This window comes from Ailuropoda melanoleuca, chromosome 16, assembly GCF_002007445.2.
Source record: "Ailuropoda melanoleuca isolate Jingjing chromosome 16, ASM200744v2, whole genome shotgun sequence".
Classification (NCBI taxonomy): Eukaryota; Metazoa; Chordata; class Mammalia; order Carnivora; family Ursidae; genus Ailuropoda; species Ailuropoda melanoleuca.
The window spans coordinates 4084608-4099507 of record NC_048233.1 but is presented as its reverse complement, the minus strand read 5'-3'; the positions used below and the strand labels follow the sequence as shown (position 1 = coordinate 4099507).

Genomic DNA, 14900 nt, shown 5'->3' with positions numbered 1-14900 from the left:
GCCCCCTCCTACCTTCTCTCTCTCTTTTTTTTCATCAGCTCACACCTTGTTCAATAAGAATAGCCTCTGCATTGTCCCTGGATCGTTCCACCTTCATTCATGATTATAAGTGGATCCAGGCCAGCAATTATTTCCTCAGCATTGGAGGCCCCAGTGGGTCAGCGTGAAGGATGAGGTAAGGAGAAGAGGAGGCTACCCAGTGTAAGAGTTCTGCTCACTCCTGGTCATCCTCGTCGGGAAGGCATTGAAGTCCCGGGTCTTCAGCCCATTAACAAAGTTCAGTGATGTCCCAACAGGGTACCCAGCTTAGTCATTATCAGGATAATAAGAGCGACAGAGATTTCCAAGTCCCCATTATATCCCAGGCACCCAGCTTCACACACACTAACTCACTGAGTCCTCATGACATCCCTATAGAATAGGGATGTTATTATCCCCATTTTACAGATAAGGAAACCGTGATTTCAAAGCCCATTTCTTTACTTTCCTGGGCCCGAAACCAAGTTCCCAACCTTGAGAATCTTCCAGTCTAAAAGGCAGAATCTAAAAGCACAACAGGGAACCTGAAATTGCATGTCCTGATGAGAGGTCATTAGATAAAAGGACTTCATAAAAAAGGACCTCAAAAAAAAAAAAAAAAAAAAAACCTTCTGCCCCCACTCCAAGACTGTACATACAGAAGCCCAAAGCAGAGTGATATGGCAAGTTCCATGCCAGGACCAGCAAAGAGCTGTCCCTTGCACCCCTGGGAGTGTGTGTGGACAGGGAGAGAGTAGGTGTAACGGCATCCCAGGAAGGTGTGGGTATGTACACTGAGGGGGCAGTGAGGAGCCAGGCCTGCCAGGAGCAGGAGAATGTGCCTGGGAGTCAAGGTAAGCTACTCTGCGCGGCCTTGCATGACACAGGAAAAGTCTGGACTTCATCCTGGAGCTTCCCAAGCAGTGGGAGCACATGACAAAATCGGTGCCCTAGGAAGCTGGGCCTGGCAGCAGCGTGGAGAGGTGAGAAGATCAGCTGCTATGGTTGCCCCAGTTTCTTAGGTTGTAGGTGCAGAAGTAATGACCAGAGAGCAAAGGTGGTCTGAGCCACCATGTCTCCTGCCCACCACCCCTGATCCTCACCCACTTGCCATGCTCAGGGGAGCTGGAAGACACAGCCTGCCCTTGGGGATCACTGAGCATGTGAACAAGGCAGAGCTGCCTTTCCTTTCCCTTTTTTTTTTTTTTTAAACAACCAAAAAAAAAAAAAAAGTGAAGCAAATACAGAATTCCCAGAGGGGAGAAGGAGACGTGAATACGTGAAATCAACATGCAATGTCTCCACTGACTGGCAACTGGGGAGATGTGGGCTCAGACTAAATGCCAAGCTCTCTCTGCCGCTTCCTGAGTTTCTCAGGCCTGCAGTGTAAGCCAGAGCTCAGCTCTGGTCTCTCACTCACCCACACACAGTCAGAGCTGATGGGCCCACACCGATCCCCTTCCTGACCTGCACTGAATATTTCTGTGTTTGCCAGCATGCGCAGCTCATGAGGTATCCTGTACCTCTAAGCTTCAAACAGAGCAGCCTCACAGAGAATTTAGGTTAGACACGAGGTAGCACCTGCTATCCTAAGGAACATGTAAGATGGGCCACTGCTGTAGGAGAAGGGAGTCTTACCCCATCCCAATTTTTAAACTCCAAAATTGGGATCTTTTTCAGCAATACAGAAAATCATTTAATTGCTAAGCAAACCATTTACCAATGGTGCCAAAAGAGAAGAAGGCTGGAGAGGCCCCTAGCAGGGGGACCATATCCCACAATATTTGCATGAAGGCTCAGTAGGCAAGGAATGGTTAGGAGGGTCCAGAGGCTGGGACAAGGCTCTTTGCCAGGGAAATTAAATAGCTACAAGGTCATGCGTTCCCACACTTGGCCAAGATTCAGGAAGGACGGTAACGATGCTAGTAGAAGATCAGAGTAAAAAAGAATTAGGGGTAGTTCTATTTTTTATGTGTTTAATTTCTGAGACTTGTAAGGAAAACACACAAACAAAGAGGGTTTGGCTGCAGTGACAGGGTTCACAGCTAGAATTGCTCAGGACAGCGTACCAAGGGTGGCCCGGGTACCGTTCTCTGGAGAGAGGTTTGTTCCTCCCTCTTTTGAGTCCCCAGCTGGTTTGTTCAGCCTGCAATTATAGTTTGCCCACATGCCTCCGCTCTGGCTGCCGGGCTTCCCAAAGGAGGAAGGGGCTGTGTCTGAATCACTTCATCCCCTCACCCCCACCCAGGGCCTGTCACAGTGACCACCACAGGGCAGGTACTCAGAATGTGTCAGCAGGTAAGAGGGGAAAGGAAGACCACCTTGCCTAAGTACTGAGTTCTCTTTAAGGATAGCCTGAGAGCCCCAAGTTGATGAACCAGAGGGTGGGACCCGAGCCAGAAATCTATGGAATTGTTCCTGGAAAGCAGGCTATCTGAGGCCATCAGAACCTGAAGAGGGAACTCAGGAAATTTAAATTTCCCAGCTACAGATAAGAGAGTGGAAAGGCCACAAGGTCAACTGTTTTGTTCACAGCCGTACTCCCAACACATACAGCAGCATGGGATGGCTTGGGCAGAGGGATAAATAAGCTTATGGATCAGAGGGCCATTTTGGAGGAAGACTCAGGAAAGGCAGGAAGGGGAAAACAGGGAAGACCGACAGGCACCAGAGAGAGGCCAAGTTGCGCACGGACCCCTCCCCATCCCAGGTGGGCCATGCCTTTTGGAGGATCTCTAAGGACAATCAACACAGGTCCACCTCCAGCTGAATGCCTGGTAAATTCCCTAGTCCCTGTGAGCTCCCCAGTGCTGCAGTCACGTCTCAGAGCCCAAGTGCTGGCTGTGATGAGCGCTGTCAGAGGCCACTCCCGACCACTGAGAAACCATGACTGTGAAGGGACCCTGAGCTGTGTGTCCACACGCCACACGTGAGAGGTGAGCACACCGGTCAGAGCATGTGCTGCTGACCCTGCGGGCAGTTAGCTCTGAGGAAACAGGGTCACAGCTGTAGACCAACTGTACCGCTCATGACCCGGTCAGGAGTGCTACAAGTCAGGCTTCTAGATCATGAGGAACCAGGTGAAAGGTGTGTATGGATCATCAGAACACCAAGACCACTCAGCATATACCATGTGCCCGAGTGACTGTGGGAGAAACCATGGCATATGCTCAGACGGCATCAGTACCCCCTGTCTGAACCCACCACCCCACCCAGCCACGGAGAGCCGAGCTCTAGCGAAGTCATGGCGTGGAAACTCTTTGGGCTTTGGGACTAGATGGATCTGCGTCCAAACCCCTTCTGGAGCAAACTGCCGGGTGACCTAGAATGACCACTTCCCCCCCAACATATCTCAGTTTCCCCAAGCATAAAACAGAGATGATAATGCACACTTCCCAGGCAGTAAGAAGACAGAGATTCAAGATTAAAACCACAATGCACACAGCACAGTGTCTGAAACAGAGATGTTCAAAGGAATTGAGGCACTATTATGATTATCAGCATAATTATTATAGTAAATATGGTCCCCGTCCCCACTGAATTCTAATGCAGTTGAACAAATATACGACCCGTAATCAATACAAAATACTCTGTGGCTCCAATTCTAAGGGTAAGCGCTGGCAGCCCCTCCCCCTCAGGCCCTCAGCTCTGGGCCCCCTCCGCCCCTGCCCAACACTCCTGCACTTGGCCATCCCATCCGTTCCAGGGCCGTCCACCTGCTGATGTCACCTAAATGTTTACCTGGGCCTGCCCCGGCTTCTGAGCCCCAAGTGCACATACCCAGCTCCCATCTGGCAGCCCCACTAGCTGCTTCAGAGGCAGCCCCAATTCCTCATGCCCCAGAAGGACTGACCTTGCCCTAGGCCCTGCTCCCCTGACTGTACCCTCCCCTTCTCAATAAACGGCCTAACACTCACCCTGGTGCTTATGCCAGAAGCCCAAGATTCACCCGTGACTCTCCATTGCCACTTGCTCCCACTCCGGTCAAACACAAGTCCTATCCAATGAGCCACCTTCTACTTCTGTCCCCACGGATACTACCCTGGCCCCATCCTACACGTGTCTCACCTGGGCTCCTGCCACAGACTGGGACAGAGACCCCAGCCCCACCCCGGCCCTGAGTCCTCTCCACGGGGCAGCCAACACCCTCTTCTCACTCACCGTGCTCCCCTGTTTTCCTGAGATTAGAAGAATGTGTGTGTGTGTGTGTGTTTGCTAGTCTACTTTTCTATTGCAACCCAAATTCCTGAAATACCCTAAAGGTCTGGCACCACTGGCCCCAGCCTACCTGTCCAGCCCCATTTGCAAGTATTCTCCTCTTGCTCATTATGCCCCAACCAGTGAACCCTCCGAGCTCGCTTCTCCTCAGAGTCTTTCCCCATACTCTTCCCTCTGCCCAGAATGTTCTTCCTCAACTCATTGTCTGACTTACTTCTACTCATCCCTGAGCTCTTGCAAATTCTCCAAAGAAGTTTCGTTTGGTTTGCCTGCTGCCCCCGCAGGCTAAACTGAAGCTCCCCTGCCCATCAATAATACAGTCTTGGCATCATTTGCCTCTTCCTGCCTAGCCCTCATCCCAGTTTGAAAGCACACGTTTCCTTGAGTAACAGTTTGCTGCCTGATTGTCCTACTTGACCATGAACCGAGGGCAGGAGGGCTGAGTCTGTTCTTCTCACTACTGTGTACCCAGTACAATGCCTGACCAGCAGCGGGGCTCAATAAATACTTGATAACAGATGAATGGGAGCTCAATGCAGGGCGTGCACAGGGCAAGCCAGCATCATGAGGAAGGGCCTTCCAGTTGTATGGTCACCTTGGGCCACCTAAGCAACAAAACCTCAGGTTACTAGTTACCTATGTGATCTCTAGTTCCTCAACTACAAAACAAGGAGCTTGGACTAGTTGGTTCTTCAAGGCTTTTTCCAGACTTCCAGCCCTGCAATTCCCACCTGCGAAACGAGAAGATGGGCAAGACTGGAAAGGCAGAGGGTAGGAGGAAGAGTGTGCTGGAAGAAGAAGGGTGCCTCGGACATTTGGGAAGGGCATGTCCACATGCCCAGCCAAAACAAAGCTTCGCAGAACGTCCACATGGAAGGGAGGTGGGGCTGGAGCAGAGATGACCCCAAATGCCAGTTAAAAACCTGCATAGGTGCTTCCCCAACCCCTATTACTCTTGTCGACTCCATCCCCTGCACCCTCCTCCACCGACACTCCCAGCAAGATGAACACACATTAAGGTCCCTGCTTCCTCTGTCTGGAACTCCCTTTCCACACACGCTCTGACTGGCTAACTTTCACAGCCCAGGTGGCACCCATGTGGCCTCCTCCTGAACTCTGGAGTCCCTCTTCAGAGCTCCAGAGCCCATCAGAGCCTGCCTGTTCACCGAGCTCCCCGAGCGTGAGACTGTGCACTCCTTGACAGCACGGGCTGTGTCCATCACCTCTGCATTCCGGCCCTTGGCACAGTGGCTCACATGTAGGAGCTCTTAAACACCAACAAGCACGTAAGTGAAGCAGCGAGGGTCTCTGTGGGGCTCTTGAGTGAGGGGGAGCTGCTCTTTAGAAAAATGCACCTTTGCTTGGGGCAGGGAGGTCTTTATGCAAAGAGCGGGAATGGCCAGTCCCAAAGAACAACAGTCTTTTCTTTGAGCAGGTGTACAGAGTGAGAGGGAACAGCAGAGGCTGAGCCCTAGAAGCACAGGCTGGCGGACCACTGGGGCAATGCCCACCCTGAGCTCTCAGACCCTTTTTCCTAAGAAAGTCCCAAACCAGCACCATCTTTCTTCCCAAGCCCCATCAGCATCTCTGTGAGATCCCCTAAAGGGCCTGGTGTGCAAGGCATTGTACTGGACAGATGTACCCGGACCCACACATGCGCACACACTGAGCCATTCACTCCAGGGAGACGGAGAGAAAGAAAGGATTTGTTATAAGTACTTATCAAAGAGGGCAGGTGGCTTCAGGGAGGATGAGATAAGGCCAGACCGCCAGGCACAGGGAAATGTGATGAAGCCCGCGGTTTATTGCCATGCACCAGTGGAAATTCACTGACCCAGCAAATCCAATATTCCTGAACCACCCCATGGAGGGCACTGACTGGCCGGTGGGGCCAGCACTCTCTGACCCAGCATCCAGCCCGCCCGTGAAGCCGGCCCCTGCAGCTGGGGCCCATCTGCTGATGGAGGAGCTGCTGCCTGCTGCCTCCCCTCTTCCCTCCATCCCTCCCCTGGGCCTGGAACCACTAGAGGGAAGAGCAGCGTGTGAGGAGCCCTTGGGCATGCTCTAACGATGATGGAGAAAAAACAGCACCCCGGATTCCACCAGCTCTGAACCCTCACGGGAAGGGCGCCTGCACGTGTTCCATCCGAGCTGAAGAGAGTGAGAGGAGTGTGGTGAATGGGTGAGGGAAGACAGAGTTGGGCATCCCCATTGGGTAGAAGTTGGCTGTCGAAGGACTCACAAGTCTCATGGTGCAGGAAGCCACTTGTGGTCTCTGAACTCCCACCAGCCACTTCAGTAAAGTGGGGCAGCAGCGCCGGCCAAAATCCCACTGCGTCACTCTTGCCTCTGCCTGCGGACCCACATCCACATGGCTGAGTTGGCTGGGGGACCTCCAGCTGAGGGGCCTCAGAGAAGCAGCCACCCCGAACCTGGAGGCAACCTTCTCGTCTCCAAGTAGCTGAGACGAAAATGGTCATGAACCACACCATTTGCAGCCCTGCAATGTTCTTCCAAAGCCTCTCAGGTTGTCCCCGCAGAGCTGCGGTAACCCAATCTCACGGGACGCGTACCCAACCATGTTTCCCTGACCCAGACTTGCCCAACACATGCCCAGAATGTAGACGGCACGTACACACGTTCCTTGTCACGGCCTCTCCTCCCTGAGACTGCCAGCCTTACTCCGCCTCCCCCCATCACTATCTCCCTACTGCCTCCCGTCCTCCTCCTAATGGCCCCCTGCCACATGCTGCCACCATCACAGACCAGAGACAGGGCTCCGAGGTGCCACACTGCCCCCTCTCACCAGCTCCAAATCTTCCCCTGCTCCCTGGGGCTTTAACATATACACTCAAGCTTGGCATTCAAGACCTTCTGCACTGTCCTTTCCGGGCCTCATTTCCCATGAGTCCCTGACCTGTGCCCTATTCCCCCAGCAGTCAGGGCTCCTCACAGTTCTCCTGGCACATTTCCACCTCCCTGCCTCCACACTCTGGCTTATGCACTGCCCTCCCCCAATGACGGCTCCCCCACCCATCTCTGTCTGTAGTAGGTGGTTTAGGACTCAACTCAAATGCCACAACCTCCATGAATGAAACTCTGATCCTAAGAATCCCCCCCAAACTAAGAGGCCGTCTTCTTGTTCTTAACCTCTCTTTGGGGCACTGTTTCACTCTGCCTTGTATCAGGGCTGTTTGCCTAAATGTCTTCCAACAAGACTACAGGAAGACCTGAGGGGATGAACTCACCTGTGTTCCTCTTGCAGAACCAGCCTGATATGAGCACACTTAAGAAATGTGAAGACAAATTACCCATCCACACGGCCCCCAAGCCTCACCCCCACATCCACCATACATACTCACCTCAACCCATGTATTGGACACGCCTGACACTGCCCTCAGCCTTTCTGGTGGGGGCTCACCTTGCTAAATCACTAGTATCTGTCCTCCCTTCTGGAGGACACCCACCAGATCTGGCCTCTCCTAAAGCACCAGAGGGCTCGGATGTCCAGCCTGGAGCTCAGAGAACGTGGCTGTGCTCCACGAGGCCCACAGTGTCTGGGTGGCTGCATGTCACTCATCCCCCAAGCTCTGGTCCCAAGGGGCGCTTCCAGATCCCAGTTGGGCCAGATGCCAGGGCACACCTGCTCTTCCCTTCCCCCACACCACTGCCAGAGGAAATGCCAGCCCGCAGCCTCGGCCAGACACAGCAGGGACAGGCACCGAGCACAGGCACGGCCCCTCTCTCCCTCCACCCCCAAGCTTGAGCCTGACCAGCATCCAACCTGGCTTATCCCCGATCCTTCCACGGACACACACTCCACTCGACTGTGCAGCCCTGTGGCCTCCTAAAGGGAGAGCACAGGACAAACACTCATGCTGTAGGGAGCCAGGCAAAATGAAGGGCTGGGGCCCCGGTCCCAGCTCTGGCACTGACTATCTATATGACTTGGGTGAGAGGCTCATAAGCTCTCTGAGCACAGCTTATATTGTCTCAATGAATGAATGAGCACACTTCCATTTTCTTGTCTGTGACCGGGGGCTGGGTATGATTGTGAGGACAGATGAGGCATTGTCTGGGAAACTGCTTTATCAGATGGACAGACCCTGCCATCCACACACACACTGGAACCATCCCATGTGTTTCATATGAGCTCGAGAAAAGACACTATGCCGGTTACTAATCACTGGCGATTTCTGAGCTCCCACGACGTGCCCATCCTGGGCCCGCCACTGTGGGCGTTACTGAGGAGCATGAGCCCTTAGGGCCTCACGGTCAGTATGGGGGAAGAGCAGCAAAATGAAAGGGCAGCTGGCAACAGAAGCGCATGCGCACATGCCCGAGTGGGGGTACGGACTGAGTGCTCAGACGACTTGCCCAGGGAGGCCTGGCCTATCTGGGAAGGCTTCTTAGAAAAGCCAGGATGCATGCTGAGCTGTCATCCTCACTGAAGGAGGGCAGAGGAGCGGGGTCCCAGATGCCTGAACACAGTGAGCAGAGATCTGGGACTCAACCAGTTCAAGGGGCCTTCATGCTTAAGAGCGCACATGATAGGCCCCGCACTCCTGCAAGATACGTAAGCAGGAAAGTCATCTCCACGCATAAATGAGGGAACTAAGCAGCACAGAGAGGAGAGGGCTTGTTGAAGCCAGTTAGTGGCAGAGTTGGGACCGAACCTATGTCTCCTGACTTCTAACCCAGAGATCTTTCCTTACACCGAGTAGACCCACTTTGCCACACAAAGCTGGCCTCTACGGAGCCATGTGCACGGCATGCTTCATAAACAGAGGGAGGTCCAAGGAAGGGAAGGGATGAGATGAGAGAGTGCTCACGCATCAGGACGGTCCAGCCACGAGTGACAGAGAAGCCCCACATCGTGGCAGCAGGGGACAAGCCCCGTCAACCCTGGGCAACCAGCCCGCCCAACACCAGCTTGCATCACACCCTCAGCCAGCGTGTCCCTCGCTCTTTCTGACTTCACACAGCATGAACACATGTAGGTGCTTTACCAAATGAGAGCAAACAGAGGCCCTGTCCTCCAAAACCACAGTCCAGGAAGAGTGAACATAACAAGCCAGGAGCGGGCTGAGAAATGCTTAACAACCAGCTCTCCGCCAGGACTACAAATCGGGAGAAAAGCCATGATTTGTAGTCCTTGCCAATTTCCATGGTGTCGATAGTCCTACCATGACCAGTTTCAGGCAAATTCTCCTATCGTTTACTAACAGGCTATTGAGAGCCAGTACCCATAGGCTCCAGCAAACCACCGTAACAGCCCAGCTCCCTTTCCTCCGGAAGAAGCTCCACGGCCAGGAGAAGAAACCCAGCCCCGTCCTGTCCTCCCTCCGGTTGGAAAAGTCCCACGGTTAGGGTGTAGGAGTAGGAACAGAGGCCAGACACGTCATTGGGAAGGGATGGAGCAGCCCTCTGTCTGGTCTCCTGGGCTGCCCCACAGGTGGCCTAATCACCAGAGAAAGACAACTGAAATAGCTCCGGTACTACCGTGACCTTACCATGTAAGTCAGACCAGGTTACTACTCTGCTCGAGGCCTTCTAATGGCTTCCCATCTCTCTCAGAGTCGAAGACAAAATTCACATACCCACCACTCACTCCCTCCACCACAGCCACACTGTCCATCTTGCTGTTGCTTCCAGGAGAGCCTTCAAGCTGGCTGTTTCCATGACTGGAACATTCTTCCTCTAGATCTCTGCATGGCCAACTCTCTCGTCTCCTTTACACCTTCACACAAAAGCCACCTTCTCAATGAGACTTTCCCCGACCACCCCAATTAAAACTGTACTCCCCCAGTACATGCAATCTCTCTTACCCTGTCCAGCTTTTTCCATAGCACTTATCCCCAACATACAATATAATTTACAGGCATACCTCGGCGATGTTGCGAGTTCAGCTCCAGACCACTCTAATAAAGCAAATACCGCAACCAACTGAATATCACAATAATGCAAATATTGCAATAAAGCAAGTCAACTGAATGTGGGGTTTCTCAAAAGTTATGCTTAAACTACTGTAGTCTATTAAGTATGCAACAGCATTATATCTTAAAAAATGTACATACCTAAATTTAAAAATATTTAATTGCTAAAAAATATCATTATCTGAGCCTTCAGCCAGTTGTAACCACTGATCACAGATCACCATAACCAATGTAATAATAACGGAAAGTTTGAATATGGTGAGAATTACAAAAACGTGACACAGAGATGGAAGTGGGCAAATGCTGTTGGAAAAACGGCTCCAATAGACTTGCCCATTGCAGAATTGCCACAGACCTTCAATCTGTGAAAGATGCAATATCTGCAAAGTGCACCAGAGCGCAGCACCATAAAACAGGGTATGCCTCTACTTTTCTGTTAACTGACTGTTTACGATCTCTCTCTCACCAGAAGGAAGCTCCATGAGGGCAGGGATTTGGTCGGCTTCATTCTTTGCTACCTTTCCACAAAAGAACAGAGCTTCCCCCTGGCAAGTACTCAGTGAGCACTTGCTGGACGGAGGAATGCCTGGAGGACGCCCGTGCCCAATCCTCTAGGTGCCATCTTGACTTCCCAAGAGGAGGCAACTGGGGAGCGAGGGAGCCCAGTGGTGAGTGCCTGCCTGACGGGGCTCAGGATGTCTGCGTTCTCATGTTGACCCTGCCACCATGCCCGGGCACAGCAGCACCCGTGACCCCACTTCCGCACCTCATTTTCTCCCTTCATTTAGGCCGGAATGGGACCCTACCCGGCTAACCCTGGGCAGCACCAAGGGCCAGGGCTAGGCCCAGACAGGACACCAAGCCGAAGGCGTCTGAGCTCTGCAATAAGAGGCTCTGCGGTCAGGTTCAAGGCATTCCCTTAAAAGGTCTTAGGAAAGACAAGCTCTCTGCTTCCCCTCTGCACCACCCACTTCGGAACCCCCAACCCACCACCTTCCATTTCCCCAGCCCTGAGCCTAGAAGGGACCCCCAAAGGATACTCCCCACCCCAGTGGTTAGAGCCAGTGGAGCCCCAACTCCAGGCAGCTGCCCCATCATGCCTCAGGCGCGCTCCCCACTTGCAAAGCGGCCAGCTCATCCTTCTATTTTAAGCTCTGCGGGCCCAGCTGTAGCACGTAGCCGCAGCGGGCCAGAGGCCCGGGTTGGAGGTAGAAGCGACTAACTCACTAAGAGCGCTCGCTGACCTGCGGAGCTCGGATAGGGAGTGTCGGCCACCCTGCATTAACGCCAGACCTTCCTTGGAGGGACCGGAAACTCCCGGTCCACACCCTTAAATCCACTAGCAAGGGGGAAAGTGAGTCAAGAGCTGTGTTGGGCACACCCAGATTCCATTTCTGAATGTGACCCCTGTGTTTCCACATTAAAATGACTCCTAGCCCCACCCAGACAACCTCAAAATTCCAACAAAGCTGGGACTAGCACGGTACCCATCTCCCAGGACCTGACAGGGCAAGCAGACACTACAAATGCAGACTGAATAAAGGCAGCTGGTATCCTGTTGTCTGAGAATGGCTTATTCACCGGGTCCCTCTCCACCCCTCTACCCGACTCCAGTCCCCCCTGCTAGACACACAGCATGCTCAACAAATACTTGTTTATTAAATGGTTGCTTCTACATGTATTCCTAAACCAAGTATGTTCAGGGGGAAAACTCGTCTTGATTACTATTATCATCATTAGTCTTTAATATATACATTTCTACTGGGGCGCTTGGGTGGCACAGTCGTTAAGCGTCTGCCTTCGGCTCAGGGCATGATCCCAGCGTTCTGGGATCGAGCCCCACATCGGGCTCCCTGTTCCGCTGGGAGCCTGCTTCTTCCTCTCCCACTCCCCCTGCTTGTGTTCCCTCTCTCGCTGGCTATCTCTCTCTGTCAAATAAATAAATAAAATCTTTAAAAAAATAATAATAATATATACATTTCTACTGACCTCATCAGGCACCCAAACGGAGAATAAAGACCATAGGAGCAAGGAACCAGAAGAGTTTAATAACAAAACAGGGATGCCCCGGGCTGCGGCCCTTCCAAGGAGGGCTGCCACCACCCACCTCCAGGGGGAGAGTGACACAGTGTTCTCTGGGAAGCATGTGCCCTGAAGTTGTGTGACATGGAGGCCCTGCTCTAACCCACCCCTCTCCACAGGACATCCAGCAGCCAGGCGCTGGCTTGAGAAGCAATGCACAGAACAGAAACTCTGGGTGCAGGCTATCCCCACCCCAACCTCACGCCACAGGATGTCAGCAAAACCACCCAGGGCAGGCTGGGTCACTCATGCCAGGAGCTCGGAGCAGCAGCCCACAGCTCTAATTGCTCAGTTTAAGCAACATCAGCACCCGAGAAAAGGGAAAGGCGATCCAGAAGGTGCTGTAATTAGGGAGTTCTGGGACCTCTCTTCTTGCTACCCATCTATCTCAAGATTAAAGTAGCCACCCACATGGTAGAGAAATAGATTCACCACCTGGACTAGGGGGAGGAGAGGGCAATTGCTCGAATTTTCTTGCTGGAAGAAGATCTCAGAAGCTATGGGTCTTCGGAGATCATCCGATTCACTTCTCTCCCCCCCTCCCCTTCCCTGGCTTCAATCGACCCAGACGGACTCTTCGGAACATTTTTATTGTGATTGTAAAAGCGATGACAACAGCTTGAATCTACAGAAAAGTGGGTCCTCAAAGGGATTTCACCTAAGTCAGGATTTCGCTCTCACGAAAGTCCTGGGAAGTAGAAGTGCCGCACTCATCACGACATCCGAGGGGACAGGACTTACCGAGCCCGTCGCTGAGGGGCCATGACAGCTCACACAGCCCTGGTCCCGCGCCCTTTCCAAGTGCTGAATTCCCTCCAAAACACATTTCTCTTAGTGTGGCTCCCAGGCCACCTACTTCCAAATCCCTGGGCGTTCCGAGACCACAGGCAAATTCCTGAGCCCACTCTGGCTTCATGGAGTCAGGATTTCTGGAAGCAGGACCATAACCTCCTCTGTTAATAAAACCTTCAAGGGATTCTAAAGCGTGCTAAACTTGGAGGGTCCCTGGCAGCCCTTCCTTTCCCTACTCAAGCAACAACCCAAGTCTGACCGCCTCCAGCAAATCCTCCAGGCCTGGAGGCTGTTTGGGTGCGAGAGCCCCGGGGCTCCTTTTGGTTCATCTCCTGAAGATACATCTGCACATAATCACCGAAGTCACCCTGAGACATTCCCGTCAGTCATCTGAAGTCACACCAGCTGGGAAGGCAATCCTGGCCAAAAGCTCCCCTCTCCAGCAGGGACCTATCTGCCAAAATCACTCTGTCAGCCCAAGCCCGCACTCACAGACGTGCCTAATGAAGAGGGACGTGGTGGGGGGGGAAGGGAAGGAAGAACAGAATGGTAGGATTAGGTCACTCCAGGGCTGCTTTTCTTTCCCTACTGCATGTGTCATCAAAGATACAGCATTCCGCCTCTGACTGTTCACTTTCAGATATGCCCTCACCCCAGCAGAGCTGACAAAGTAGATACCCAGGGTTCCCTACGTCAGCCCTCGAGACGGCTCCAACTGGCACTCCGTCATCTGCCCTGATTCTGTGTGCACCATTCTGTCATGGACTCGGCTCCCGTGTGCCTGTCCCGGACTTCGGGAGGGCTCCATGGCCTGGCTCAGCTCTCCACCAGCCTGCCCCGATTCTAGGCTTCGATTAACATCCCCTCCCTTGGCATGGAGGCTCCTCAGGTTGATGGCCCAGGTACAGATCTCCCCTCCTCATAACCCTGACACACACCTGCCCTCCCACCCTCCCCGTCCCAGATCACGTGGTCTCCTTGACTCACCCTGGGCAGCCTGAGTGGGCAAGTCTCGTCTTTGCAAATAGACCGTCAGCTGCAAGAGAGCAGAGCACGAGTCAATCCCTGCTGTGTCCCCTTAGTGTCCAGTCATGTGCCAGTGACTCAGGAAGCACTGTTGAGTGAATGAACCAAGTCTGAAGATCTAGCCCAGCCAACTCCTCTGGCAGTATCCAGGGCTTCCCAAAAAAAGAGGGGGGGGAGTGAACCACAGGGTGAGAGAGAGAAGTGCTCACTCATATAAGGCCAAGAACAGGGTAGTCAGCACCCCAGGGAGCCTGGTAGGGTGTAGCGACAGTTTCCCTACCTCCCGATACCCTCTGTCAGTAACCAGAACTGGCAAATTTAGCCATTTCCTCATTCCATCAGCAGAGCATCTCCCAAGCAGAAAGCCTGTCTGATCTGGGTGAATTAATTGAGTAATTAACTTCCCTAATCTGCTCTCTCCCGGCCTGCCTTCCAGAAAGGGATAGCAGCACCCCAGGGGAGGGCTGATAAGGGGCAGGAGAGAGACCACTTGCCCCTTGGGATCCTGCAGCCTTCTCCACCAGCCCCACCTTGCCAGAAATTCCAGCCTATCCCACATCACATACAGCCCCCTAGATTTCAAACCTCTCCGGTGGCCCTTCCAGGACACATGTGCGCACACGTGCGTGAGCACTGACTGTGGTACCACCTGTCCATCAGCTCGGATACTGGCTGTTTTTGAGTTCAGTTTTGAGGCCACAGTTTGAGGCCAGTCCTGAGCTCTGGCACCCAAGGGACATCACAGGCAACCTGTCAGATACAGTGCAGGAGGAGGGAGGAGCACGGAGAATGAATCTAGGCAAAAGACTAATGCAAATCACAGAAGGT

General features: G+C 53.0%; 1 protein-coding gene across 2 annotated transcripts in view; it reads right to left on the bottom strand.

The window, feature by feature from the left end:
• TSPAN9 (tetraspanin 9) overlaps window positions 1–14900 on the bottom strand; it is a 193376-nt gene that overhangs the window by 86768 nt on the left and 91708 nt on the right. Inside the window, exon 2 of one of the 2 annotated variants that reach the window (XM_019793682.2) lies at window positions 14034–14082. The exons of the other annotated variant lie outside the window; for it this stretch is intronic. The gene's annotated coding sequence lies outside the window, so the exon portion shown is untranslated. The remainder of the gene's footprint in view (window positions 1–14033; window positions 14083–14900) is intronic. 2 annotated transcript variants of the gene reach the window in all.